A 15,272-nucleotide genomic window follows, 5' to 3' on the forward strand; every position below is an offset into this window, starting at 1 on the left:
CTCATGAAGTGCATCATTATCCAACCTGTCAGTTTCCATCAGATCATCCTCATTCATCATTATCATCATCATCATCATCATCATCATCATCATCAGGGAGTGTGGGGTCACACAGCTCAGCCTCATTTCTGATACTTATGTCCTCATACTGTGGGTGAATGTGGTTCAATTTATTCACACACACCACATTATCACGTATTGCTCTGTGTCTGCCTTTGGGAAGTGAGATGATCTTAGCAAATGGAAAACACTTGGTGATCATGTGTCTCTCCAAAATGTTGAGGTCACACAGCTCAGGTGGAATATCAACCAGCTCCATGTTGTTCGCTACAGCCAGAGAGGGCATGTCTCCTTTTTAAGATGATCATGACAGGTGTGACAGATCCATTCATCCTTTCTCTCATCAGGAACTTTACACTGTTCATTTCTGCAGCCGTCATCACAAACATGAACATATTTTCCTGTCAGACATTCAGCAGCCACTTCTGCATTTTTGACATAATCTGACCTTTGACAGAGTTTCACCTGGTTCGCAAATGAAGCTTTATGACAGACAGTGCAGATGTTAGTGGGGCCGGCATTTATATGTGATCTGAAAACAGATATGGCCTAAACTGTGGTCACTTTCTGGGGTTTGTCTGTTTATCCGTCTGTATTTCCTCTTTATTTTCACGGCACATCTCATGTTGTGCATAATTTTAAATGCAAGATTGTTGTTATATCTGTCTCATGAGTTGTCTGTCTTATCCTGAAAGATTGATCTGAATCCTTCATTACAGTATTTGTTGCTTGAATAAGATTTCTTTTTGGCTCTAAATGATTATTAGAAGAATACTTTTCCTTCTCTTTTCTTTTTTGGTTTCCTTATTGGTGCTTTCCCTGAGATCATTAGTCTCCTCTGCTCAGGTATCCTAGCCTGGAGACTCAAGGAGGCCTGTCCTGTACACACCGTACAGAGGGATTCATCGAATCCCCTTGGTGCTCTGAGAACCTCTTGTTGATGGACAGATTGCTGTGTATTGCTAAGAAGAAGATCAGGCCACTGGCGGTGGTTTTTGTCGACTTTGCCAAAGCGTTTGTCTCCCACAAACATATTGCCGAGGTGCTAACAAGGAAAGGCATCGACGAGTGGATGAGGAGGCTCATCCAAGATGCCTATGATGGCTGCACCACAGTGATGAGAATGAAGCATGGCGATACTGACAGGATCCACATCAAGGTAGGAGTGAAACAAGGTGACCCCTTGTCTCCCCTCCTGTTCAATCTGGCACTGGATCCTCTACTGTACATGTTGGAGGACAAGGGTGTGGGTTTTAAGGTAGGGGACCAGAGCCTTACAGCACTTGCCTTTGCAGATGACCTGGTACTGCTCAGTGATTCGTGGAAGGGCATGGAAAGGAACCTGCACATCCTGGAAATCTTTTCAGGTCTGTCAGGGTTGAAGGTGAATCTGAGCAAATGCCACGGTTTTATGCTGGACAAGGGCCAAAGACAGTATACAATCAATGATTGTGAGGTATGGGAGCTGGCTGGAATGCCTATAAACATGGTGCCTGGGCATGAGGCAGGGGCTTATCTGGGCGTCCAGATAAGCCCTGCCAAAGGTATCTTAACGCCACAGTTGGGAACCTTGGTGAAGGACATGGTTGAGAGGATAGCATGGGCGGCGCTCAAACCTTCCCAGAAGGTTGAGATCCTGAGGACCTATGCCATACTGAGACTAGAATAACCATCTGTTACTTAGTATGAACCTGTATAAACCAGTAGGTAACCAGACTGGGACTGTGTGATCTTCAGGTGAGCTCTGATGAGGAGTGGACTCACCTGAGCTCCAGAGAGGTCGACCCCTCCAGCCTGGGGACCAGGACCAGGGGCCTCATTCATGAGGACAGAATGGGGTTCTGGGGGACCAGCAGGTACCAACAGGTTTGAGGGAGGCAGCTTTGTATCCACACCTGCCTCAAGGTAAGACCTCATCTTGCACCTGAGTTTTGAGCTGTTTGAGCCTTTATCGTGTCCCTTCTTACCTGTGAACTCCATTCCCTCCCCAGAGGTGGACCCCTATCTTGTGGAGTCCCTGGCCCACATGCTATCCATGGGTTTCACTGATGAAGGGGGTTGGTTGACACAACACCTTCTGGCCAAAAACTTTGATATCAGAGCTGCACTCGACACCATCCAGTATGCCATACAGCCCTGGGTACACCAGCCCTGATGACTGTCCCTGAAATCACCTATACTAAACCAATAACGTAACCAGAGATCATTTCTACTATTTTCTGCAATCTTAGATCAGTTAGCTGAATATTGTTTTCATTAATCAGTACTTTAATTCATTAACCAACACTAACTCATTGATTATGTTTGTACGTCTTTAGTATCTTTGTTAGTCACTGATGTTTTTCTGTTTTGTGTAAATTTGAACAATAAAACCATGAAGAACTGAACTGTCTGGATCTTTCCTAAACTCAAGTTTAAATTGATTCACTAGTCTAAAATCATCAGGTTAATAAACAAAACATAAATAATAAACTGACAGTTTCCTCTGATCTGCTCATTATTTTACATCACACAGAAATGAAACAGTTCACAGAAAATTAACCCAAAGGGGATTTTATTATTGAAATAGAAACCTGAACACATTCATATTTGAAAAAAATATTTTATAGTCTTTTTTTACAAGAGACTAACCAATTAATTTCAGAACAGGTGGAGAGCTAGTTTTACCTCCCATGTGGTTTAAGATAGTGTGTAAGTAATAAAAGTGGTTTATGAGCACGTCATAAAATAGTAATTAAAAATAGTTATTCTGTTGAAGCAAGAGATCTATAGAATGCTTAAACAATTAATTGACCCACAGAAGGACAAGATTGCTGTGAAAGTCCCTCCTGGTGTAAGGGCACTCCAGTTTAACACATGCGAACGTTACAGCTAGAGCTACATGAACTAGAATATATTTTTGATATTTTATTATTTGTATCTGTTTTTCAGATGCAGCAGCCAAACAGGCAGCCATTTCCTCATCAGTACACTTCAGTTCAACCTCCTGAACTTCCTGTTCTGCCCTCTTTTGATGATGTCGCTGTGTTACAAAACTGAGCTGATGGTGAGGAGAAAAAGACATGGATCAGGAAAGGTTGTTCTCAACAGGAGTCTGGCTCCACCTTGATGGCCGGCCGGTCTGACCCCGCTCTCTCCTTCATTTTTTTTAGCCTGCATTGCACACGGGCCTACACATGTAGGAAAAGGGGGGATAAATGACATAATCTGATCGCAGTGGTTTGCACCAGACATTAACGAATGTTACACAAACACTGGTGAATAATTGCATGATATGTCAACAGACAAGACGAGGTAATACCATCAGCCATAACCATTCGCCGCCACCATCAGGTCCTTTTGTAATTATGCAGATTGATTTGTACATATGCCTAGCTGTCAAGGATAGAAATACTTGCTTGTAATCACTGATATGTTTTCCAAGTGGGTGGAAGCGTATCCATCAAGAAAAGAAGATGCACGAACAGTTGTAAAATGTTTGATAAATTAACTTATCCCGCATTTAGGGGTAACTATGGGAATAAACAGTGATAGGGTTTTTGTTGAACTCCACCATCAAAGAAAAGTTAACAAAGACTATGATGACAACAGGTGATGCCCTTCCACTAGTGCTGTATGAAGCTTAATCAGGGAGACTGTCTATCTGCACATACCAGCTGAATCACAAGTTGTTTCCTGCTATCTCTAAGCCCCAACTACCAGTTCTGTTTGGAGCAAGCGTAAGTGATTGTTTAGTTCAAACTACTTTTTGTATAATAAAGTTTTTAGAACACTGATGCACTCAGCCCCCACCCCACGTGACTGAAGGTCATTCCAGAACCTCACATAAGTTTGAACAACTACCATTTTAGATATGGCATTTTAGCTGACATCTGCTAGCATGCTAGCCAACAGCTAACTGATACAGTCACAAAACAAAAAAGGTAGAGATCTTGAAAATGGAACAGCACATAGACTTACTGTACAGTTGGGAAGCTCTTACCCTGAAATGGGGGGGTCCGACCAGGTTCAACGTCTCTCAGATCTTCTGTTCTGAAGATTCATCATTTTCTGTAAACAAAAAAATTCCATAAAGCATAGATGTTGATGGTTTTTTTTTTTTTTTTATTTATTATTTTTTTTACTTTTTACAGTGACAAATATGGCAGAACCTATGGACCAGGTCACCTTCTTCCATTGCTCCGTGGTCCATTCTGATGCTCACGTGCCCATTGTTGGCGTTTTTGGCAGTGGAGAGGGGTCAGCATGGGAATCGTGACTGGTCTGCAGCTATGCAGCTCCATATGCAACAAACTGCGATGTATGTGTAACAACCAGAATTAGAATTTTTCTTGAGAAACTTTTATATACTGCTTATTAAGCCAATTAACCTTCAATATGGACCAGTGTATCAGAAGCTTTAGGGTCGCTCAGGAGAAACGGCATCAAGTGGCAAGAGTGAATCAAGACGCAGACTCTGTTGATATGGTATAAAATGGTAAGAACTATTTATTCTGTCTTGTCCTATTTCCATTTGTGGTACCTTCAATTAATTAATTAAACCCCTTTAAGTCTTTGATTTGTAAACCAAGCACAAATGAAAATACCATGAGAGAAGGTAAAAAAAGAAAAAAAAGAAAAAGAAGGAAAAAAAAAACAAATATAACATAAAACACAAAAATCCTGTTTCACAGTGCAACAAAACCTCAATTAGCCAAAATTTTCAACATAAACTCATTTTATTTTACAGTGTCCATGAGATAAAACAAACTTCTAGGACTTTGCCTTTTTTCATCTGCGTAACATCTCCAAAATTAGACATTTTCTGTCCCAAAAAGATGCAGAAAAACTAGTCCATGCATTTGTTACTTCTAGGCTGGACTACTGTAATTCATTATTCATTATCAGGCTGCCCCAACAAGTCTCTAAAGACTCTGCAGCTGATTCAAAATGCTGCAGCACGATTATTGACAGGAACTAGGAAAAGAGATCACATTTCTCCTGTGTTAGCCTCTCTACATTGGCTCCCAGTCAAATCCAGAGTAGAATTCAAAATCCTCCTCCTCACATACAAAGCCCTTAATGGTCAGGCTCCATCTTACCTTAAAGATCTCATAGTCCCCTACAATCCCACCAGGACTCTGCGCTCCCAAAATGCTGGTTTACTGGTGGTTCCCAGAGTTTCCAAGAGTAGAATGGGAGGCAGAGCCTTCAGTTATCAGGCTCCTCTACTGTGGAACCTTCTCCCAGTTTCGGTCTGGGAGGCAGACACCCTCTGTACCTTTAAGAGTAGGCTTAAAACTTTCCTCTTTGATAAAGCTTATAGTTAGGGTTGGCTCAGGCTTGAACCATCCCTTAGTTATGCTGCTATAGGCCTAGACTGCCGGGAGGTCTCCCATGATGCACTGAGCTCCTTTCTCTCTCTCTCTCTCTCTCTCTCTCTCCACTCAATATGGATTCATATCCCATGTTACATGTTACTAACTCAGTATCTTCCCTTTCCTGTAGTATTGTGCTCTTCCGTCTCTCTCTCCTCTTCTGTCTCTTTCTGCAGGTATTTCTTCCTCTGGAGCTGTAGAGTCTGATCTGTGATGACAAGTCTCCTGCTGCTCCTACAACTCCACTCAACACCTGCTGCTAGAATTACAAATGACTTATACTGCTATTAGTTGTATTGCTGTGTTAACAGTTAATACCTTAATTATCACTACTATCACTACTACTGCTGTATTACTGGCCTCATCTTACATCTGATATGGAACCTGTGTTATGCTATGTTCTTCTTTCGCTATTCTCTACCCCCTCTCCCCCCTCTCCCCCTCTCTCTCCTTCTTAACCCAACCGGTCGAGGCAGATGGCCGCCCACCCTGAGTCCGGTTCTGCTCGAGGTTTCTGCCTCTTAAAAGGAAGTTTTTCCTTGCCACTGTTGCCTAGTGCTTGCTCTTGGTGGGATTTGTTGGGTCTCTCTCTGTAAATACCTATTTTAAAGAGTACGGTCTAGACCTGCTCTATATGAAAAGTGCCTTGAGATGACTGCTGTTGTGATATGGTGCTATATAAATAAAATTGAATTGAATTAGATGGAGATCCAGTTCAGTCTAATCAGTCTCTGTATAATTACATACACTATCAGAGTGTGAAATGGAAGCGTTTCTTCGTGTAGGCAGGGAGTGTATTTGTCCTACCAATTTCCACTGAACAGTAGCAATTCAGTTTTCACTTTCTCTCGGTCCGACTCTGGGTAGGCTTGCCACACCAGCACCAGGTACACATCCTCCAACAGGAGCAAGCTGGGCTGAAGAATCTTGCAAGATCTCAAAATCCACTGAAGAATCGCCAAGAACAGTGAGGAAATCCAAAGGCAGAAGAAACCAACAGCGAAAACGACGACCTGGCCTTGAATACAGAAAGCCAAAAAAATATTAAGAAATTGTTGCTAACTTATTTAAATGTATTCTCTTCCCTTAAAGTATCTACAGAGCTGTTAATCTGTTGCTTTTAGCAAAATAAAATTGTCATTACTCCTATAACCGCCTCTCTCTCAGAATGGAATCACACATAACACACTTCACAACTTAGCTTCAACTCACTTAAATTTAGCTAGCAGGAAATAATTCTAGCCACAATGTAACCAATAATACATTTGAACTCATCTCACACACAAAGAAAAATTAGCATACTAGCTGCTAATCAGCTTCACAGTAGTAAACCAATTTGAGTACCGGAACAATAATTAACAGTTACACATACAATACATAAATTTAAAATATAAATCAACACCTGAACACTTTCCACTGAATGGAGTTACAATAGGAGCTCTACTAAAGCTAACGTAGCTAATCTTAGCTAGGGGGATTAATGCCAACTCATGCTAGCGCAGTTAGCGGCTGCTAACGCTAGTGCTCAGTCCCATTTTCAGTTATCGCATCAAATTTAACAAATCGACTTACCAAGAACTGTCCTTTCGGCAACTAGCAAAAGGATTTTAACCACTACAGGCCTTTTTTTCCTTTCTAGACTTGAGGTATCAGCATTTATCTTGTTCTCTGCTCTCTCTGTGTGTCCGTCTCCTTTGCTGCTCAATCAGGAAGAGATCGTGGGATGACTTGACAGTATCATTTATTTTACATGGCGGGAAGGTATCACTAGGGGGAGCTGTTTTAGCACTTTCTTAATTATGAATTGTATCAGAGAGGCTCAAAATGAAATATTTATCTATTTAACTATGTATTTATTTATTCAACACTGAATCCTCCGATCATAGATCACTCTTCCTATATGTTCAGCATTTATTTAACAGGGTTCTGGTAACCGGGGGGTTACACACCTTTCTATCAGAATCAGCATTAATTCAGTTCAATTCAATTGATGCTTTATTGTCCCCCAGGGGAAATTTGCTGTCACTGTCAAGACAAGAATACAGACTGTGCTGTCGGAGTAGAGCATGCGCTAGAGCACACTGGCACTGACAGAGCAAACTTCTTCAGCAATTTGGGCCACAGTAGCTTGTCTGTTGGATTGGATGACACAGGGCAGCCTTCGCTCTGCACGTTAATCAACGAGCCTTGACCGCCCATGACCCTATCGCTGGTTCACCACTGTTCCTTCCTTGGACTACTTTTGATAGATACTGATCACAGCAGAAAGGGAACAGCCCACAAGAGGTGCAGTTTTGGAGATGCTCTGACCCAGCATTCATTCATTTCATTTCACCTGTCAGTGGTCACAGTGTTACACCTGATCAGTGTATCTTAAGCATAAACAATTAACATACTTTTACTGACCTTTGATTACTTACCTTTGATTTGGCACCTGCTTCTGGGATCCTGGGGACTCTCCACCCAATAGAGCTTACTCCTGCCTTAAACTGAAAAGAACTAGTTACAGTTACACAGCAAAACGAAGTGTTAGGGGTTAGGGAACAGTCCTCCAAAAGTGGTATCAGTCGACTCCAAATGGAGAAACATGCTCCTCTCTCAGATTTGCATCTGCTTACAACTAAATTCAAACAAACTTCTGTTATCTTTTGTTTTTAAACAGAATAACAAGCCCTTGGCCAGGACCATTGCTGGCCTTCTGGCCAGGAGAAGACCAATGTAGGGGGTCCAGGCCCCAGCATGGAGGTCTTCAGACTCCCGGAGAGGTGAAGGTGGGAGCAGCTGAAGGGAGTGCTTGATGCTATGGATGAGGCTGCTGAAGCCAAACAGGACATTGTTGTCAGCTCACATGGTCACACAATTATTATTTTCTTTGTCTTTAAAACTAATGGATGCTGATGGCATGAATGAGAGGGAAAAGGAGGGGTGGAAATGAGGACAGTGGAAAGAGAATTTAAAAAATAAAAACTGGTCTTAAAAACATAGTTTGGATTGTGTTTTTTACTGTTACAGTAATCACGATTATAAGTGTGGCTACTGTCATTCAACATTGTTTAAATATTCAAGGTCAATAATAATACTCTGCATAAATGATAAAGAAAACATCTTGTTTACATGACCTATGCAAAGCACTGGCAGTCATATCTTGCTGGTGTCTTCAAAGCAGTCATTTGTGAGAGGAGGAAGTTGTTTGTGTGAGGTACAAACGGTTCTTCATGGAGGAGGAGAGGTGAGATGCGTCCAGTGAGGTCAAAGCTGAATAGGAATATCATTTCAAGATATTTTTCAAGACATTTTTAGAGGCTTTTACTAATCAACCATCCGGTTTTTTTCGTTTTTTTTTGGTTTAAATCAGGGTTATCACAGATTTGTTGATTAAAAGATGATTCCAGTGTAGGCATACAAACGGATATTCTGCCTATTTAGGAAAAGTTTTAAGAGCAACAAAAAACAAATTAGTTAAATCAAAAACCTATGCAATAGGCTATTAAAATAAACAAATAATATAATATGAAGTCCTTATGTATCACTTGTTTTTTTTGCTCTGTGACAACACTGGCTTTTGAAGGGGGTTACAATAGGTAACCACACAGTCTCAGTAAATAAATTATAGGCAGAGTGATATGATAGTGATGAGTTATTTTTTCAATTGACACTGGTTAGGTGTGCTGTGTTTGAGCATATTCTAAATGTCTAGTTGACCAATCAGATTGCTTTGTCAGAATTACTTGTTGTATGGCTTCATTATTACCTATTTTTCTTCAACACCAGACCATGATCTTTACCCTTATCCTAACCACTCCCTACCACATGCCTGGAAAAAGAGAAAACAAAAGTATTTGTCACAAACTTGGAAGTACCATCATATCTGTAACCATTGTGGAGTTTGGAAACACAAAAGTATAGTAAATTGATTTAGTAGATTTGTATCTTTAGCTAGGAAGGTCATATACTCATGGGAAAAAATGTACCTCTGGGTTCATACTGTGCCCAGTTACCTACCTGTCAAATTTGGTGCCCATAGCACCACCTACATTAAGGTCAAGTTTGGCAAAAATCATACAGGAAAGGGGGCCAAACGGTCTTAAAAGTGCTCCTAAACACTTTCTAGGGGGGATGCAACTTGGTTTCAGGTCGCTGCCACCTTCAAAGCAAAAGTTATTCAACTAAAACCAACTGCACCTTGGGTACAGGGTGGCTGCAACCCCCTGTTCGCAAGTTTCACTCCACAAAAGTCATTACTCAAACCCTAGAGGTGAATGAAGAAACTTTTAAAACTGCACTACTGTGTCTTTTTCATGAAAGTAGTTTGTTTGTGTGTCTTAAAGAGACCAAAAGGTCAAATTTTTCTTTTGCACATTTTCGTACAGGTGTGGTCTTCTACCATTGCTATACTATACTAAGATAGTGGGTGAAATATTTCGTGGGGCTCCAAGATCAGAATTACTTATATGCACATGTCAGGGAGACTGCCAGGAGTCTCTCAGGGCTCCCTGAGAGACCTGCACTTAACTTGCACTTTAAATTAATTTCTATACTAGTTTGTTTACTGTTTTGAGAGTATGTAGAATTTAAACTATAATTTGTATGAGTAAATTAAAAACAATGCAAACTGTGCAGGGTGACTGAACAAAATAAATATTTAATATTTTATCTTATTTCTTTAATTGTACTTCCCATGTAAACAGGAAGTCATTTGATGGATGGCATTTGGACTGCATGGTGAGTTCTCTTCAGAATTTTCTCAGAAATCATACCCTGAAAAATATCAACCAAAATGGCTTAAAATGATAACCAAACAGGCTTATGATGAGTAGTCCTTATGTCTGTAAAGTTTTGTTGACTTCAATCACAAAATTTTACTGTTTTTCCTTTTTTCTGAAACTTGTGGGTTTTTTACCATTTAAGTTCTTAGAACTAAGTTCTTGTAGAAGTTGGGTGTTTTAACCTTTATATACTCATCTCCATTAGGTACACCTTGCTAGTACTGGGTTGGACCCCCGTTTGCCTTCTTAATTCTTTGTGCCATAGATTCAACAAAGCATTGGAAACATTCCATTTTGGTCCATATTGACACAATAGCATCACGCAGTTGCTGCAAATTTGTCACCTGCACATCCATTTCTAGAACATGCGCTTCAACTGGTAGCAGCAAAGTGTGGTAGCTCTAAATTTTTGATTCAATCTTTATTTTATTTTATTTTTGCTGCATTTTTATTGCACTTTTGTCAACTACTGATGGATACTTCTTTGGGGAGAAGAGTTTATTCAAGAGAAGTGCTTTTTTTTTCATAAACCGAAGCAAGTCTGGAGGATACCACCCTATTCCAGCTGAGATGAAGAGGTGTTTTCATGGTTGCCACGCTGGTGCAAAGGTGAGGGCTTGGAAATGGACATATAAGCCATCAGTCAACATGAGAAATGTCAACTCTCTGCCCAACAGAAGTGATGAACTGGAGATATTGGTGAAGACTCAGAAAGTATACCATGAGTGCAGTCTCTTGTGATTTACTGAAACATGGCTGAATCAAAACATCTCAGATTCCAGCATGGATCTACCTGGTTTCACTCTCATACGGTCAGACAGAGATGCTCAAGTTAGTGGCAGAAAAAAGGCGGGGGTCTGGCTTTATTTGAGATGGTGTAATCCTGCACATATTACTGCCAAGGAGAAATGTGTTGTCCAGATACTGAATTATTGGCAGTTGGTATGAGACCATACTATGCACCAAGAGAATTCAGTCAGGAGAATATCAGGAGACTTCAATCGTGTTTCCCTTTCCTCCTGCCTGACTGGATTGTTAATTGTCCTACCACAGTAAATAAAAGATTTTTTATCTATCAAAAAATAGAGTGTAATGTTTGAAACTGTTCTTTTTTATGTTGACACGGATAGGTAAGGACCATCATCAAGTGAATTAGATTATTTATTTATTTTGTATGATCATGTACCTGAGATTGGTTCATGGTTCACTCGCCATAAAAATCAAATCCTTCTTTTGTCAATGGGGCTGCTGGTGAGCTTACCAGTTTTTTTAAATTTGGACTTTGGGCAACTTACCACATTCCTCCTGGTCTTGCCTGAGATGTTTTTTTTTTTTTTTGTTCATATAAGGATTGCTGGAACTTTGTAACATGCAAACGGCTGTGACAGAGACTTGTGAGACACTGGACTTTATGTTTGTGGGGACTTTGGGTTTTTGAGGAATATTGTGTTTTGTTTGTTGTTTGAATGGTTGGCCCTGTTTTGATTATTGAGCATCAGCGGCATAATTTATGTTGAGTTTTTTCACAATACAATTTGAATTAATCTCAATCGTCTATTTTCATTAATTTAAAATTATAATAGAATTTTTAATATGATCTAGTATTTCTGTATTGACATGCAGTAACACCCATCGTGTGTGTGTGTGTGTGTGTGTGTGTATCATTTTACAGTTTTTCACAATTGTTAAAACACAGTTTTTGAATTCTCCTGTCCTGTCCTGTCTTTTCTCAAACTATATTCACCAAACCTCTGATTCTTTCTACAAAACGAAGCCATCACCTCAAAATAGTTTTACCTGATCAAAACTTAACTTTGTCTTTAGATTTTGCACTAGGGGTCAAGTATAGCACATGCATTTTGCATCTCCAAAAGTAAAGAAAAAAAGATTTCACAACTCAGTGAGTCAGAATTTACTCTGCATTCAAACATAAACTATAGTAATAGGTATTGTGAAAAAAATTATTCTCCATCCTGAAATTTATAAATACAAATATAAGTCTACAGTCTACAGTGCACTGTAAAAACTAAAAGACTGTACATAGTTGATCACACAGTCATTGAGCTTCATCTCATCTTATCTTTGGGTTACGTCAGGCCACAGCACTTCATCAACATCAACATATTGGGTCTTTTTTCACAATTTTTCAGTTCAGTTATTCACAAAACTCTTTTCACAAACTACATTCACAAAACCTCTGGTTCTTCTTGCAAAATCAAACCGTCACCTCAATATAGTTTTACCTGTGCACAAAACTGAAATATGTTTTCAGATCTTGCACTAAGTGGTCAAACTAGAAACACTACTGAGCAGCCATTACACACTACACCAAAAAATGGAAAACACAGTTTTCAGGACATGTAGAAGAAAAAAGGTTTTACAACTCAGTGGATTAAGCATTTATTCTGCATTCATCAAACATAAACTGAGGTACTGTGGAAAAAAAAATATTTTCCATCTTCGATAAATACAAATGAAGTCAACAGCCTACAATGCACTGTTGAGGAAGAAATTAATAACGATTATTCAACACACATTTTGTCTCATGATTTAATAGAGGTTGAATCAAATGATAGAGCACGACAATAGAAAGTGCATCAATAAGGTCTGACCACAAGATACACATTCTATTTCACTTTTAAAGGTAAGATAGCTCATGGAAAAACTGGGCTTGTGAAAACCTGTAAATACTGTTAACGTTTCAACAAGAAAATGAAAAGAAACCAAAAAAAGAGACAGTCTTTAAAATGTTGCTGCAGGGGAGTGTCAAACTATGATATAGACTCCCAGCCAAATCGTATCATCTGTCCACTACTAGAGACAAACTAGCACAGGGAGGGAGAGATGCTTCTAATGCATCCTATACTCTGACGTCTTCAACATCTCACACAGCTGACCCTTGAAGTTGATAGGTATGGTTAAGTCCAGGTCTCTCTGCAAACCAACACAGCAGTGAGTCAGATAAGACACCAACAGAAAACTCAGGCAGTGAACACACACAGATACATAGCTTAGGTGAAAGTACTGCAGGGAGGAAACAGCCTCCACAACTGCTCTGCTTACATTGTTCTTGACGTTTGGCTTCATGCTGATGGTGCCAAAGATCTCCTCCCCAGTCTTGACAGTCAGGTAATCATTCAGGTAGAAGATATCTGCTTCAAGTGGGTGTAGGGAGACTCTGGGCTTGTGCGCAGTCAGGCCTAATGGAAAGAGATAAAAGTAACAAGGGTGGAATTTTTGCCAGGCACACTAATCATGCTCACATAAAGTATCAGAATAAGTCACGGCCACAGCAGTTAAGATGAACTGACTGTCAACAAGAGTTACATTTGTGTCATAAACCCATCTAACTGGCATCTCAGTCCCTGCAGGGCTTGTTGAACAAGTGTGATCAATTTTGAGTTGTGTTTAACGGGATGACCAGGGCCGGTTTTTGCTATGGGCAATGTGGGCGACCGCCCAGGGCGCAATCTATGTGAGGGCGCACGAGCACCCTCAAAAAAACAAAACAAACCAAAAAAACTAAACTCAAAACAAAACTCGCCAGTTTTCTAGACTACCGCTCATTTCCATGTCAAGTTAGTGGAGTGGGCGCTGGGGTGCCCTCATTGTCACGTCAACTTGCTGCTGAGAGTCATACAGGTAGTGTGTGTCCGAAGAGGCAAGGGGGAGGGGGGCGGGGGATCAACTTGCGACTGCAGAGGTTCACAAGCGGGAGGGGGGCGATGGATAGACTGATGCCAGGCCACACAACACAAACTGCTTCCAAATAAATTGTATTTCATAATTAACATAGACCCATATGCCTACACGTAATTGATTGGGTTATGTGAAAAATGTTAAAAAAAAAAAAAATCATCTACGTAAATTTGTTTACGTCACGTGACTCCAGACTCCAGTTGATTGATGGGTGAACGGACGGTGTTGGTAAAAGGTAATGTGAAAGGTCATATGATGTCGAGTCTTAAATGAAGATCATGGATCAAAGTAAAAGGCCAAAGAAGCCATCAGGTGCCCAGTTTAGAAAAACAAGAAAAGAAGAAGAGGAGAAACGGGCAAAAGAAAAAGGTATGCAGATTTCTATGAGTGATGTGAGTGACAGTAGGCTATAGGCTATTTATTAGCCTCTTGCTAATATGTTGCTAAGCCACAGAAGACGACTGTATTTGGTATTTAGTTTTGCTGAACTAGCAACTATTAGAATTGAGGCATCATGTCATGCAACTAATTTCACCCATAGGCAACCTAGTCTAGTTTGTGTTTGCGACACAAGTGCAAATTCACACAGACGTCCTGACTCTTGACTTTTTTATTCCTATACATCATATGCTAAGTTAAATAACTTCTAACATACATTGACATGGCATTTTGTAAGCTACATGTGATATAGCTTTTTAAATAATTTGTAGTGTGTTATGCTTAGGTAATAGGATGTTAACAAATGTTAATAAAATGTGCATTATGGTCATTTTAATTGGGTAACTGCATGTGTGATGTCAGTGTGATCTAACTTACATATTGTATCTTAATTGTAAATTCAGGGGCAATTCTGAAATATTTTGGGGTAAGTTCTTTTTTTGTGGGGCCAGGAGGGGGAAGGAATGGTTCGCCCAGGGCGCAAATCTAGCCAGGACCACCTCTGCAGATGACACAACTGTTTTATTTGTGTTCATGTTTTGCCACTTGTTGTTACCATTATGCATCACAAGTGCATCACAGTGACAACTGTGTGTTTAGAGTTTTGCAAAAGGAATAACTGACATCTGCAAATAGTGTTTTACTAGGTGAAGATTGTTTATGGTTTTGTCAAAAGGGTGTTTGATTCAGTGAATGAATTTAGACAACTGAGCAATTGATTCACACAAAAGGAATTAGTGTTTTAGCAATTCAGAAAAACTGTAACATTGCTATAGTGAAAAAGTGGACATAGTAGGATGCAGCTGCTCCATAATTCTGATGAATTTACAGTAGCGCTAATCTTTTTTTTGGGGCTTTTACACTTTTAATGGACAGGACAGTTGAAGAGTGACAGAAAACAGAGAGAGGGGGAATGACATACAGGAAAGGGCTACCGGCTGCATTTCAACCG

The sequence above is a fragment of the Lates calcarifer genome, unplaced genomic scaffold, assembly GCF_001640805.2.
Source record: "Lates calcarifer isolate ASB-BC8 unplaced genomic scaffold, TLL_Latcal_v3 _unitig_5474_quiver_733, whole genome shotgun sequence".
NCBI lineage: Eukaryota > Metazoa > Chordata > Actinopteri > Centropomidae > Lates > Lates calcarifer.